The sequence below is a fragment of the Papaver somniferum genome, chromosome 7 (genome assembly GCF_003573695.1).
Source record: "Papaver somniferum cultivar HN1 chromosome 7, ASM357369v1, whole genome shotgun sequence".
Lineage (NCBI taxonomy): Eukaryota > Viridiplantae > Streptophyta > Magnoliopsida > Ranunculales > Papaveraceae > Papaver > Papaver somniferum.
The window spans coordinates 50439634-50456117 of record NC_039364.1 but is presented as its reverse complement, the minus strand read 5'-3'; positions in this window follow the sequence as shown (position 1 = coordinate 50456117).

Genomic DNA, 16484 nt, shown 5'->3' with positions numbered 1-16484 from the left:
TACTCAATACATCTTCTATCAAAATAAATAAAATAGGGGATAATGGATCACCCTGCTTAAGACCCCTATGCATTGAGAAAAAGCCACATGGTCCTCCATTGACCATTACTGATAATTTTGCAGATTTAAACATGGTTAACAACCAATCACACCAAGATGATGAAAATCCATATTTGTGCATAATTTTAAGAAGAAAAGTCCAACTTAAAGAATCATAAGCCTGTGATATGTCCAGTTTAAAAGCCACATTACCGCCTCTTCTCTTTTTCCTCATTTCATTTACCATCTCTGAAGCTAGAAGTATTTGTTCTTGAATGCTTCTTCCTTTAACATAAGCAGCCTGTTGTGATGAAATTAACTTCTCCATGAGTCCATTCATTATGACATAAATTATCTTTGTGAAAATTTTGAATAATACATTACTCAATCCAATTGGTCTATATTGACTTGCTTTCTTAGCACCTGCACATTTAGGAATGAGGGTTAAGAAATTTGAATTCAGGCCTTTGGGGATAAATCTTCTTCTCCAACAAAATTGTATGGCATCTTTTAAATCCAATTGAATTATATCCCAGCAACTTTTATAAAAGGATCCAGGAAATCCATCTGGACCAGGGGCACTATCTGAGTCCATTTCAAAAACAATTTTCTTGATTTCTTCAGTGGTGGTAATGGAGTCCAACATTTCTTGGTCTTTATCTGTAATAACTGAGGGAATAACATCAAGCAATTCTTCAGAAACATCAACATCTTGAGATTCAAATTTTTGTTGAAAATGCTTGACTAAAGTATCTGCAATTTGAGATTGATCACTAATAATATTTCCATTTGCATCTTCTAGTTCACTAATTGTATTTCTTGCTTGTCTAATCTTCATTCTAGCATGAAAGTATGCAGTGTTTGCAGAACCATCTTTAATCCATTTTTCTCTTGATTTAAGTCTCATAAGAGTATTTGCTTGAACTTCTCTTGTTGCATGTTAATTTTGTGCTGCTACTAAGTTGGCTAAAAGATCTTCATTTAAGGGATTTTGATCAGATAACTCCATTGCTTTTTGAACTTTCTCTTCTGCCTCCTTAATTTTTGTATTAATATTACCAAATACACTCCAATTCCACTCACTTAAGAACTTTTTTAGCTTTTTTAGCTTCTGCATGAAAATAAAAGATGGATCACCAATAATATTCTCAGTCCATACTTTCTTCACTTCACTTAAGAATGATGGATGATCAATCCACATTTTCTGAAATTTCCAGGGAACATTCTTTGGTCTGGGTATGCTTGCACAACCACATAATAAAGGAGCATGATCTGAAACTATCCTCAATACAACCTTATATCCCCAATCACCATACTTTTGTAACCATAAAGAATTGAAAACAACTCTATCTAGAACACATAGGATTCTTTTTGTTCCTTGTTGACAATTGGACCAAGTGTATTGCTGACCTGTACTAGGAGCTTGAATTAAGTTACATTCATTAAGGCAATGAATAAAATCCATCATTGAAATTCTGTTTGGAGCTTTACCACCAAATTTCTCTTCAGGTGAAATTATAGCATTAAAATCACCTAAAACAACCCATGGTTTTTGTAGCTGACTAATGATTTCCATGTCTGACCATAGAAACTTTCTTTGACTCTTTTTAACATGAGCATGAACACCAGAAACTAATACTTCACCAATACTGACAGTTACCATTTGGCTAGACATTGAAATAACTTGAGGAGTAGATAAATAAGCATTCCAGAATAACCATAAATTACCTTTTGTAGATGAGGTTGAATTATGTATCACCATACTTTTCATTCCAGGGAGATTTAATTGACTGCAAAAGAAGCACTACAAGAAATTTTTGGTTCTGCAACCCAAATTAGAGATGGGTTAAATTGATTCACCAAAGACCTTAGTTTATTATGAGCCCTAGGTCTTCTTAGGCCCCGAATATTCCAATATATGATCTTCATCTTGGTGGTGGAGGATTTTTGGTACCTCCCTTACCATGATTTTGTCTGAGATTATGTTTCTTATTTGTAACAATTGGATTACCACCTTTAGATGCACCTGGAGAATATTGAGAAGTGGAAGAAGTAGAAGTAGGATTAATCACTTTCTTTTCAACCACTTTTGATCATGAAGTAACCTTAATAGTTTCATCAGAGACTGTCCCTGTCTTTCCATCTACAAATTTGATTTGAGGAGTTTCTACAACATCAGCTGTCTTATCTTCATTAACCACAATATCTTAAAGAATATTTTCTTGAACACATTCAAGAGGACTGAATCTCCCAGTAGTAGCATTGTGAATAATTTGATGATCACTTATGTTGTGCACCTTCAATTAAATTGATCACTTTTTGTGGTTTGATTTAGTTGTGTATTCCAATTAAATTAATCATGGGTTTTCTTGTGATTAATTTGGTTGAGTTTTGGATATAGAAAATCATTTTTATGGTTTTTGGTGTCCAATTTAAAAATCCTTCTTTTCTTTCGAAATTAAGGTCGCTCTTGTTGTTCTTTCGGGAATGACATCAAATGGGGGAGAGTTCTTTTGAAATTGTGCTTAATGGTAATATCTTGCGAGGTGTGCGGCTGTGGAATTTTATAGGGGTTATTTTGTATCTTAAAACTCCTTGATAAATGCATTTAGCTTCGGCTTTATGATTGCGTCTAAATTAAGTTGGTATGTATTTTTCTTTTAGTCTATGAAATGTCTCTTGTGGAAATTTCATTATGATTCTGTTCTTGTACCTTTGCCAATTTTAATAACAAAAAGGGGGAGAAATATTGTAGTTCACACTACAAATACATATGGTTTTTGGATTATTGTGTAAGGGGGAGTGGTTTCCATGATCGAGATGGAGTATTGACTAAGGGGGAGTGATACATATCACCATAGTGTTATTGTTAAAGTCGTGATACAATTGGACTTTGATGTTACATAATAATACTATGACACTGTATAATAATGATCGAGAATCTCGATTTCTCTCATTGTTATATCTACGGATCTTCAACAACGGTGATGCTAAACTTACAACCTTTGGGATCATTGGAGTACTTGGAAGGACGAAGATTTCCGAGAACGTTGAAGATTAGACTATGGAATAGGAGCCACTAAAGTTTATCTTTTTTGTATTCCATATGCATTAATAGTTTTGTCACTAAAATTGACAAAGGGGGAAATTGTTAGAGCATAGCTCGGTCGACCTCGCATGCGTTTCTATCTCAAGCATGTTTGTCAATGTTAGTGATCAAAACTATGAGTCTTGATTTCTAGCCTACATAGCTAAGTCTCGGACTAGGATAGAAAAGTGTAGTTGAGCTCAAGGACTTCATGTCGATTCATCATACAACGACGAAGATCTACTCAAGGAACCGTGGAACTTCATCAACAAAATATATATGGAGACTTGAACTTATCTATCACTCAAAATTCTATCTCTTCTATCTCCTACTTCTTATGAGACAAAAGTCGTATGCTATATAGAATAGATCATACACATTTGATATTTCGAGCCGAGTATATCTTGCCTATCTATATCTCGAAATCATGTGTTGGTAAAGCGTTTCGCTTTGATCAAGTTTATCTTCACCTAGTGACGAAAGTCATGAAAAGTTTCAATTACTTTGAGAATTGCTCTGACGCAAAACGGTCTGTGAATAACGGCTATATAACGTCCTCTGAGAATGTCTCAATGATTGGAATGAGAGTTTAGATTACATAACCATGTATTCCTTAATCCGAAGTTTTCGAACTTTGTTGATTGAGAGAAACCGGAGGAATTGGCTTTGCCAAGTCCGCGAACCCAGTCCGCGAACTGACGGAAGTTCTTGTACCGAGAATTTGTGCTGGGATTTTCCAAAAACTCATTTGCATGTAAGTCCTCGAACTGGCGAAAGTCTCTTTGCCGAGATTTTCTGCTGAGTTTGGAAAAATCCACCGGTTGTCTTAGGTCCGCGAACTTGTTTGTGAACTTAAGAGGTTATGATCTAAAGATGTGCTCTGAACATGAAACTTAAATTACTAAGGAATGCTTTATGCAAACCGTGGCTATAAAGTTCATGAGCCGATTCAATCGAATCGAATCATCTTTGTTTCAATTGTGTCTTGTGTAGTTACATAAGATCTCATAGCAATTGAACAACTCTTTAATTAGTTCATTTGAGTCAATTGAACTAGTTATGGTGAAGAAGAACAAGGTTAATATGAAATGCTCATATGGTTAACCTTTTGGGTTACTATGTTGAACCAACATACATGTACACGTTTGGGCATGGTTTTCACAAACCCAGTAAACGTCTACCCAAGTGTGTGTGACAAGCGAAGTTTTCGATCTAACGGTTGAGAAATATTAGCTTGAATCTAAATCAGGTTTTCATCTAACGGTGAATATGGATTGCTTTGTAACTAAGGCAAAACCCTGATTTGAAGACTATATAAAGGAGACATCTAGCATTGTGCAAAACTAATCCCCACACGTCTGTGTGACACTAGTGCGCTAGCTAGAGTCGATTCTCCTTTAACCTTTGGTTTTCTTCTCTAAAACCAGGTTAACGACTTAAAGACTTCATTAGGATTGTGAAGCCAGACCAATACTTCTTTTATCGTAGTTGTGTGATCTGATCTTGCATCTTCTATCGTGCGAGTACAATATTTGATTGGCTTGAGATCGTGAGAGTTCTCCGATAGGCAAGATAAAGAAGTCACAAACATCTTTGTCTCACTGTTTGTGATTCCTCGACAAACCGCCTGTATAGTCAGGAAGGATTGTAGAGAGGTGATTGATTAATCTAGGGTGTTCTCCGGGAATATAAGACCGGATTATCAATTGGTTCTTGTTCACCTTGATTTCATATCTTAATATGGAACAAAACCTAGGGTTTATCTGTGGGAGACAAATTTATCCTTTGATAGACTTTTCTGTGTGAGGCATATTTGTTTATTATTATCAAGTCTGCGATTTTGGGTTGCAGCAACTCTTGGTTGTGGGTGAGATCAGCTAAGGGAATCAAGTGCGCAATATCCTGCTGGGATCAGAGGCGTAGGAATACAACTGTACCTTGGATCGGTGGGACACTGATTGGGGTTCAACTATAGTCCAGTACGAAGTTAGATTGGAGTAGGCTAGTGTCTGTAGCGGCTTGATACAATGTGTATTCAATCTGGACTAGATCCCGGGGTTTTTCTGCATTTGCGGTTTCCTCGTTAACAAAACTTCTGGTGTCTGTGTTATTTCTTTTCCGCATTATATTTTATATAATTGAAATAATACAGGTTGTGCGTTCGTGATCATCAATTTCAAATCCAACCTATGTTTGTTGATTGATATTGATTGATCCTTGGATATTGGTCTTTGGTACCTTCCAAGTTATTCCTTGTATTTGATAAAGACTCGCTATTGATTTAGCTCGAGTAAAAATAAAATCAAGAGAGAGATATTAACTCTTTGAGATACTTTTATCTAGATTGAGTCTGACTGTCTAGTTGATTCTCTAGCAAAGTATTTCGGAGTTAGTCCATACAGATTGTTAAGCGAAATATTGGGTGGTGTTGTTAGACCCACGCTTTTTCAAAAAATATTCACTAATTTGTTGTGGTAACGACTCGCATCATATTTTGGCGCCGCTGCCGGGGAGCAGCGGACGATTTTAGTTGTTTTATTTTTCTTTTTGCTTTATTCTTGCTTTGTTAGATTTTATATCGTATCTAATTTAGTATTTGAGAATCTTGTTTCAGGTATTATAACTTTAGTGAATGCTTAAAGAGGGACAACCGAGTCCAATTGGTATACGTCTTCGATCCGCCACTCTACTAAAGAACTTCATTCGAGTGGTTAACACTCCGCTTCCTCCTTCTTCATCAAGTGAATTCGCAGATTCGGACATAGAAGAAGAAGCAATGGGTGATCGTACACTCAAGGACCTAGCTTCTCACAAGATCGATACATAACAATGGTGTATCCAAACTAACTCAACCTTCGAGATCAAGCCGGGGTTGATTAGAGAGTTAGCAAAGTTTCATGGCATGGTGAATGAAGATCCAAACAAACATCTTATGGACTTCTATACCATACTTATGGCCATGCTTCCACCGGAGACTAATGAGGATGGAGCAATGTTGAAAGATTTTCCGTTCTCTTTGGCGGGCTATGCTAAGGAATGGTTGTATTATTTGCCTTCCAGAAGTATCATAACATGGAATGGGATGAAGAAACTTTTTCTCGAGAGATATTTTCCTGCATCAAAAACTACTCAAATTCGCAAGGAGATTTGTGGGATGAAGCAAAATGTGGGAGAGTCATTGTATGAATGTTGTGAGCGATACAAGAGATTGGTGGCAAGCTGTCCACACCATCAACTTAGTGACGTTATAATACTCCAATACTTCTACGAAGCTCTCCAACCAAGTGATAGATCTCTTCTTGATGCCGCGGGTGGTGGTGCACTAGTGAACAAGACGGTGACCCAAGCTACCGAGTTGATTGAAAGTATGGCTGCAAACTCGCAACAATTCTACACAAGAGAAGAACCAATGGTTAGGAGAGTGCATGAAGTTAGTGATTCCTCATCACACCTTGATCAAAGGATGGGGAGCATAGAGAGGGTAGTGCAACGAATGGCCACGGTAATTATTCGGGATGATGAGACCGAACAAGTAAATGCTTTATATCCAAATCAAAGGCCAAGGTACGATCCATACTCAAATACTTAAAATCCCGGTTGGAAGGATCATCCTAACTTTAGTTATGCAAATAATCAAGCGGCGACTCTTAATCCATATGTGCAACAAGGTGAATTCCAACAATCACGCTTCCAACCTCAACAACAATTCTAACCACAACAAGTCAAGGAGCAAGATTCTTCGAATTATGACAAGTTCAATGTGATAATGCAAAGCATGCAAGGTCTCACTTCTATGTTACAACAAAACCAACAAAAGACTGGTTCGGCAATCAAGGATTTGGAACAAAAGACCGGTTCGGCAATCAAGGATATACAAACTCAAATGGGATAATTAACGACCGATATGAACTTAATGGAAGCTCAAGCATCCACAAAGCTTCATTCACAACCATTTGTGAATCCAAGAGAGAATGTTAATGCGGCTACTTTCAGAAGTGGGAGACAAGTGGAGAGTCCAAGTCATCATGAAGAAGCTAGTGAATAAGTAGTCAAAGATAAGGAGGAAGTCGCACCAAAGGAGAATTCAACACCAACCGACCAATCCAAGGAACCGGTTCCTACTTTCACTACTCCGCCTCCTTTTCCTAGTCGCTTTGCCAAGTCCAAGAAAGAATCTCAAGACAAGGCACTCATGGATATCTTCAAGAAGATCGAAATCAACATCCCATTCATCAAGGCCATCAAGACAATGCCAAGGTATGCTAAGTTCATGAAGGAATTATGCACAAAGAAGGATAGGTTGCTTGATAATGAAATTAATAAAGTTGGCGAGAGTGTGTCGGCTATGCTATTGAAGAAGATTCCTACAAAGTGCACGGATCCCGGTGGTTTCACGGTGCCAATTACTATTGGTACAAAAAGGTTTGAACATGCTTTACTTGATTTGGGAGCTTCCATTAGTGTGATGTCGGCCGATATATATGACTCCTTGAATCTTGAACCTTTGAAAGAGACAAAAGTTATTATCCAATTAGCAAAAAAGTCTAACATATATCCGAAGGGACTTGTAGAAGACGTGCTAGTGCAAGTAAATGAGCTTATTTTTCTGGTTGATTTCTTCGTGGTGGATATGGACAACAATGAGAATCGATCGTCTACTTCTTTACTTCTTGGGAGGCCATTTATGGAGACCGCAATGACGAAGATTGATGTTGATAAGGGTACACTCACTATGGAATTCGACAAGGAGATAATACGCTTTAACATATTTGAAGCCATGCGCTACCCAAGTGATGTGCATTCCGTTTACTCCATTGATGTGGTTGGTTCATTAGCGCAACAAATTGTGGAATTAAGTCAAGAGGACGAACTTGGTGTGGTATTGCAAAAGAGCATTGAATTGGACATACACGACTTGTCTAACTTGGATGTTGAAATCTCCAAGGAATTGGTGGAGATGTGTGGTGCCTTGACGGCATTACAAGAAGCTAAAATGGGTAATGTTTCATATATTTCTTTACCCGTGAATGATGAAATACTTGTACCATCTATTGTGAAGGCGCCTAAACTAGAGTTGAAGCCACTTCCGGACCATTTGAAATATGCATTCTTGGGATATGGAGATGAGCTTCCGGTGATTATTACAAAGAACCTCACACCGGTACAAGAAGACCGTTTGCTTAGAGTCTTGAAAGAGCACAAAACGGACATTGGTTGGACAATTGCGGATTCAATCGGTAACCATTCTTGGTGTAAATCCTTATGGAAAAGATTATTCTTCCTTCTAAGCATATAAATTCTTGTTTATACAAGGTTGTATCTTAGAAAAGATGATCACAATACTTGATCTTCATGATTACGTACATATTGTGTATTATTACCATGAGATATCTTTATTGTTTAGTAACATGATCTCATGAGAGACTTTCAATGATTGGTTCTTAGTTCGTATCTCCTTATGGGGTTTCTAAAATCTAATATATAAATCCTTATCTCTGGAGTAATATCACTCTTGTTGTTCTTTCGGGAATGACATCTTATGGGGGAGAGTTCTTAATTGAACTTGTGCTTGCCATATATTTGAGGGGAGAAGAGGTTGGCGAACATGTAGGGGTTAACTTGTATTTTAATAAACTCCTTGATGAAGTCACTAATTTTCGATTCTGTGATATCATCTAAAGTAAAGTTTATATGTTTTCCTTTGGTCAAGAAGTTCCTCTATGAAAATTTCATTAGGATCCCACCAGTTTTCGTACCTTTGCCAATTTATATTGACAAAAAGGGGGAGAATTATTTGTAGTTCACACTACATATACATATGGTTTACGAATCATTATGTAAGGGGGAGTGGTTTTCATTGTGAGATGAAGTATTGACTAAGTGGGAGTGATACATATCACCGTAGTATTATTGTCAAAGTTATGATACAATTGAACTTTGATGTTGTATAATAATACTATGATGGATCTTCAACAAGTACAGGATGAACACACACATAGTTGAAGAACCAAGGAAATCAAGCATGTTGGGTTTTGGAGCTGTAATGCTTTTATTTGTTTAAATCCATATGTAAAATGGTTTTGTCACTAAAATTGACAAAGGGGGAGATTTTTAGAGCATTGATTGGTTGAACCCACTAGCGTTGGTATGTCAAGCTAGTTTTCAAATTTAGTTTCCAAAACGCATTCTTGATTTAGTATACTAAAGATAGTTTCAGACTAGATTAGGTCTAAGAAGAGCTATTCTTGAAGGATGAAGACTGAAGATTGCAAGAAGACATCAAAAAGGACTTCATCAACAAAGGTATGTCGTGATTGATTTCATTTGAATTCTTGTTCAATTCTACCTTTCTAATCTGTCGAAAAAAATGCTCAATCTATGGAACAATTCTTATGGCGGTTAATATACATTTATGTATATATACTTGAGGTTATTTGAGCCACGACTTTTGTGACAATAACCTTTATCCTTGGAAAGGTTCTCATGTTATAGTGAATGATCTTACGAATTCAACGAGCCAAGAATCACTTAATTCCGAGTTATAACGATGAAGTTATGAGTGATTTATTAAAGTAACAATTATAAGTGTTGCTATAATTGTTACAGTTCGTTAGTAGGAAACAATCCATGGACTGTTTGTAAGACTTGGGCCCAATTACGTGACTAGAAGTCTTTTTTAGTCAAATTGGTGATGTTTCCTTATCTAGGAAAGTTGGCTATTAATCCAAACATATTTGATTTCCATATTAAAGTGTTTGTGATTCCTTCCTAAGTTAAAATGTGATTTATTCACATAAATACAATATTTGCTAATTAATAATTTATCTAATTATTTTGGCAAGAGTTGTAACTTAGGAAAGACTCCCATAATTAAGAGAGTCTTGAAAAAGGAAAATAATCAAAACCCTAGCTTAGCTTTTAAGCTACCTTGTTCACTATAAATAAAGGGTTCATGAGTGCTACACGTTTTTATCCCCTTTGAAAAATTGGTGTAAGCTTCATAAGGTTGTTTTCTATGTCTTCTGTTCTTCGTGAACAAGAGTGAGATAAAAGTCTTTGTATTGGGGATCACAAAGCCAAGTTGGATTTAATCTTCGTGATTGATCATACAACTTGTAATCTAGGTTTTCACCTCTTGTCTATTCTAAGGTTTTCTCTTCTGATATAAAACCATTCAAGAGTTGTTGATCATAAACCCTAGGTTTTGATAGATTTCAGTTTCCGATCGTATACCAACACTTGTTAGTCGAAATCGGAAGCTAGAAAGAAAACTTCGATTAAGGTATCTCATAAAAATCCTTAAGAAGTTTAAAACAAGATATCTCTAGATTTATTCTAGTTGTTCTTGTTGTAGTTATTAGGGTTTTCTTAACTTGGAAATTGATCTTTGGACTAGTTGATCTGAGGATTAGTTTGCTTGAAATGCAAACTTCAATATTTATAGACCAAGGAAGTTTGGACACCAAGGAATTTCCAAAACCGAAAATATTCTCAAGATATGCAATATATTTCCAAATTCGGTTTTCATAATTTCTGGAAATGCTCTGTCCAAATATTGATCGAAATCTCAGTAGAAAATATCCAATTAGTAAATGTGCATTACCAATTTTTATTTTCTAAAGATATGCATTTTAATTGCTAGAAATTAAAAGCATATAAAACTAAAAACCTTAATTAAAAGATTCTCAATTTATTTCGATCCAGGATTCTCCTTTAGTTATTAAGTCTTTGAACAATAAAAGATAAGAGTTACTGCACATGTTCAAAGTATGTCGACATCTTTACTTTGTAAATCCTTTTCCATATTTACAATCTTGGAACCGATTTGACACACTTCCAAACGAGTTTAGAATTGGTTCATCTGATTTCCAAGAACTATGTGATTGATCAAAAACATTCAATCACCATTCATGGGTTAAACGGTTCTACCAAAACAAGTTTCGGTTCTACCTCCAAGTGTCTACTAGGATCGGTCACATTAGTTTCCAAAATATTGTTAACTAAGTACCAGGATCGGTTACCACTTATTTATGGTACTTACTTGTGATCGGTTGCACAAGTTATAGGATCAGTCACACCAATTACTAAAACTTGTTAACCTACTACAAGGATCGATTACACATATTGTGATTAGTCCCAACCAAGTTCTAGGATCGGTTACCCAATGACTAGGAATGGTCACACCAATTACAAATATTGATCATACCATCTCAGGTGATTACTTAGGATCGGTTTCACTAATGAAAGTCATACCAATACAAAAGTCATGTATTGTGAATAGTTTTACCAAGATACATAAACAAGTTATGAGTGGTTATACTAAACACACATATTGGTAATCCAAAGATTTGCTATGAATAATAATACCAATAAGCCTAGCGATTTCCCTTTCGATTCATAAAAAAAGTTTATGAATTGTACTTCCTTTAAACGAATGTAAAACATTGTTTCCTAGGATGAAATCTTCACCCATACCCATACACATAATCACAATACCATTTATACGATTATGTCGATGTCTTATATACGAACTTTAAAAGATAGACGTTATACTTCGTATTGTAATTCCTTAATACTACGTCTAACTAGAGTATAATCATTCACAGCTTCGCAGTTATGTTTTCAATATGCACGACTTGAAAGATATGTTAGGAAGAAAACAGTTCAAGTCAAATATTACTAACCTCAAGTGGAAGGATAATGTCGTCATTGTAGCTCTTTAATTCTTCACATTCTTCAAGTCTTCATGTAATACTTGTAAGTCTCATATCCTAGTAACTTTCTAGCTAACCTATACGAAGTTGACTCTAGTAAATAATCAAGCGACTCTGTAAATGAGTTTTGATTCACTAAAATATGACAACCAAACTTGACATACCAACTCTTAGTGGGTTCAACAGAGCAATGCTCTAACAATCTCCCCCTTTGTCAATTTTAGTGACAAAACTCTTACATCATATGGATAAACAAATTACAAGAATTCATTACACGTACGCTTGATTCCAAGTTTCAACAACACAGTAACCAATATACATTCAATCCATAAATGCCGCTGTTGACATTATAATAACAAAGCTAATACTCCCCCTGAAGGTAAGATAGGTAGATTTTCAATCCGCACGTCTTTGTTATTCCCTTTGTAGTCCATATAACTACTAGTATCAATATGGTATGTTACTCCCCCTTAGTCTATGCTTTACTCTTTCGTTAGATATAAAGTTTAAGCCCATTGTTGTTTCCTTAGTGATACCAAATCACTTGTTTACTCCATATATTTCTCCCCCTTTTTGTCACAAAATGACAAAGGTACGAGCAAATAAAAGACAAACCGAAAGGATCTTACAAATCTCAAAAGACTTGCAACCTATAAGAGTCAAGCATGAGGGTTCCACACACCATTTTAGATAACCAATATCAAAAGCGAAACTACAAAGTAATTTTGTTTTGATATGTTACCAAGGAAACAATTGCCCAAAGCAATTTTCCCTAATAGTTTAGAAAATCAAAAATTGACTAAGCACCTTAGTTCTTTTGCTAAACCGATTGCACAGATACAATCGCTTGTTCGATAAGACCAAAATAAAGATCAGAACTAACTTTATTTTTCTCATCAGGTTCTAATTATTCAAATAATAACTTAGAACTTTCACTTTTAAACAAGACAAGTACTAGGTTAGTTAACTAGCATTTCTTGTTGAGGCATTCGATTAGACTTGAATAACCGAAACCTCCACTTTGATAAGTCTAACTAAGATCATAAATAACTTAGTTTCTCTTATCCGGAATCAAATTGGACTAAACAATTCATCCCGAAAACCTTTTTGTTAAGCCATAAATAACTCATACAAACCAAATGAATCAACTTGCATAATTATTTACCTCAACCGGAAGCAATTGAAACAAACATAGACATTATAATACCGCAATTGCACCGTAATTTTGTAAGCCTAAACAAATGATACCAAACAATAAAGCAAGATAAAAATAGTTTTTCTTAACCGGAAACAATTGAATCATACACACATCCATACACAAATAATGGAATAAACATCAATTGTACCGAAATTTTGTTAAGCAAAAGCAATAAATATATGCAATAAAATCAGGCTCTTCTTAAACAGGAAAACGATTAACTAACAAATTCGTTACCTCAAGTTCCGCATCCTCTTAACCCCCAAAAGATATGTCATTAAGTGCAAGTTCACATTAGAACTCTCCCCCGTTGTGTTGTCATCCTCTCGCCAAAACAAAAGAACAACAACAAGGGCCAACCTTTACCAGAGAAAGGTTTAAAACCGGTTTTAACTAATGCAATGCAAAAGTTGAAACCCCGAAACACATATGCTTTTATGCTAAACCAAATGATTCAACATATTGTGACTTTTTCACACATGAGTTTCAATCGGAACACCTTATGATCCTTTGATAAAGCCTACCAACATGGGCTAGAACTTAATCCTGCTAAATCAAAAAGTCACCCAAACCATAAGGGTTCACACAATATGAGATCGAATTTTAAGGTTATGAAAACTGAAATCAAATATCCCATAACATACATAGCAATAATATAAAGCATTCAAGCATAGTCTATGTAATTGAAAAAACTATCACAAGAAAAATTATAAACTAATCATTTCATTCATAATAATAGATAGTTTTATTCAAAATAGACCATATACAATTATTGAAAGAAATCAAAAATTGATGTCTATTCTCCTGGATTAATCCTTCATCTCAATGCTATAGGAAGGTAGATTATTACTTTCAGCCTTCAGCTTGTGAAATTCTTCAAGTACCTTGTTGTTTGACCAGAATTTCTTGTAGTTGAGAAGTTTTCGTGAAGGATTCTGCAAGAACATGTAATTTTGTCTTTGATTGAACACAAAAATGTGTCAATGCTTCAATACACTGATCTTTCTTCAGCATATTCTCTTTTTCCTTCTTGCTAAGCCAATCTCTCTTTTTGATTTTGCTCTTTGATTTCTCTATATCAAGAGAAGATGCAGACTTATTCTTAAAGTGATCTTTCTGATTTAGCATCTTATCAAGAGAAGACATTGGATCCAGACTCATAGTTCGGACAAGGAATGACCAAAGAAGGAGAAGGATCTTTTTATAGTTTTCATACTTCCGAAAATATAATATTCTTATAAATACGAATATCTCAAATATTTTCAATTACTAGATTTTATTCCCATAATCTACACATAAGTGCCTTGATTTTTCTTCTTCCTCACTAATTTTGGCACACGAGGTTAGGAAAGAATGCTGATACCAATCAGGTGGTATTAGTATGAGATTTTCTATCATTATGGAAATTTGAATAACCAGAGTGTCCTTGATCTAGTATCGTATGAGAAATTCTCTTTTTGTTACCTCGAACTAGCGAAGTATCTTGAGATTGACTTGGGTTGCCTATGCAACTTTTAACAATTCTGTTTTTGAGACAGTTTTTGCACCTTGTCTTATTTTTTCCTTTACTATTAGATGATTTAATAACATCGGAAGACATGTCCATTTTTAAAATGGGTAAATCACTAATAGAGGAGGAAGGAATAAGATTGACAACTAATGCAATATTAGATGTTTCCTCTTCTTCAGAATCATATGAATCAGAGGTCTCATCTAGAGTTACATCCAGAGCCTTACTTCCAGTGTATTTCTTAAGATTGGGACAATCTTTAGCAATATGACCAAACCATTTACACTTAAAGCACTGAGGCTGATATTCATCATCTTCTTTATGATCCTTTTTGAGAGGAACTCGATCGTGTGGACGTGAAGATCGATGAGTATCCTTTATGAATCTCTTATTTATTTTATTTAAGAGATCTCGAAAATGCCTAGTAATCAATGATAATAATTGTTCAATTTCATCATCAGAATTTTCTGCAATCTGTTCAACTGAATCATCCATCTGTCTATTTCTCTCCATTGGAGCTTTCGAAATTTTTGCAGCTTTAAAAGCGATTCCTTTAGTTTGAATAAACTGTGATTCATGATAAAAAAATATTTAACTTTCCAACGAGTGTGCTTGGTGAGAATGTTGAAATATCATTTGCTTCTATGATTTCATGCTTCTTAGAATCGTATCTAGATGGCAACGATCTCAGAATTTTGCACACTATATCCTTTTCAGAAATAACCTTTCCAAGAGAGAAAGAAGCATTAATTATCTCATAGAGTTTAATATGAAACTCTTCAAAAGTGTCGTTGTCATCCACGAAGGTTTTCCCAATCGGACGTAAGAGTTTGAAGTCTAGCTTCTTTCTCTGATGTGTTTCATTCGAATACGATCTGAAGATTATCCCAAGCTTCTTTCGAAGTTTGACATGTTGATACATGATGTTGTAGATCACGACTTACAACATGTATTATAGCATTCAAACCATCTGAATTATGCTTAGAAAAAGCCTTTTTTTCGTTTGAAAAATCCACTAAGCGTTTAAACTCAGTTTTCCGAATTTTATACTTTCGGGTGATTATAACCATCGACGACTAATAACCATGTATTAAAGTCTCGTGATTGAAGAAAAGATCTCATAGTATATTTCCACCATAGATAGTTTGTTCCGTCAAATCTTGGCGTTACGTTAATTGAAGTCGATTCATGAGAACCCGAGTTCATTTCTTATAGGTTGGATCGCACCAAACACAAATTGTTAGATCTTTTCATGTTTGCCTGCTCTGATACCAATTGAAAAGACGAGGGTACCCAAATATACCTCAATCTAAAACTTTTCCACATATAAGTTCTTTCTCCGAAAGTGATTGTCTATGGACTGAGTCGAGACAATACGACTAATCGGTTCACACTTCGTGTGATCGTCTATAGATATGAGATCAAGACGATACGACAACAAGATAACTTGTGTGATTGACTATGGATACAAGATCGAGATAATACAACAAAGAAGTATGGTTACTTGATAATCGGTTCGGACTTAACCAAACACAATATGATAGCTATCAAGTAATTAGGAATTAACCTTTGTGTATTTTACTTCTAATTATAATAAAACAATTGTAATTGCGGAAATAGAAAAGTAAAAGACACAACAAGATTTTGTTAACGAGGAAACCGTAAATGCAGAAAAACCCCGGGACCTTCTCCGGAATTGAATACTCTCGGGATTAAGCCGCCATACAAAATCTAAACCAAATTCGTATAGTTGAGACCAAGCAACTGAACCTATAGTTCACCTAGTTCCGTCTGTATCCCTGCGCCTCCAACTTGTAATAAGTCACGCACTTGGAACAATTCCTTTGGTTCGTATTCCAAACAGTAAAAGAACAACAAATCTGTTAGGTAACAACTCTTTTCAAACAAGTGATATGAGTTTGACAAAAGGCTCTT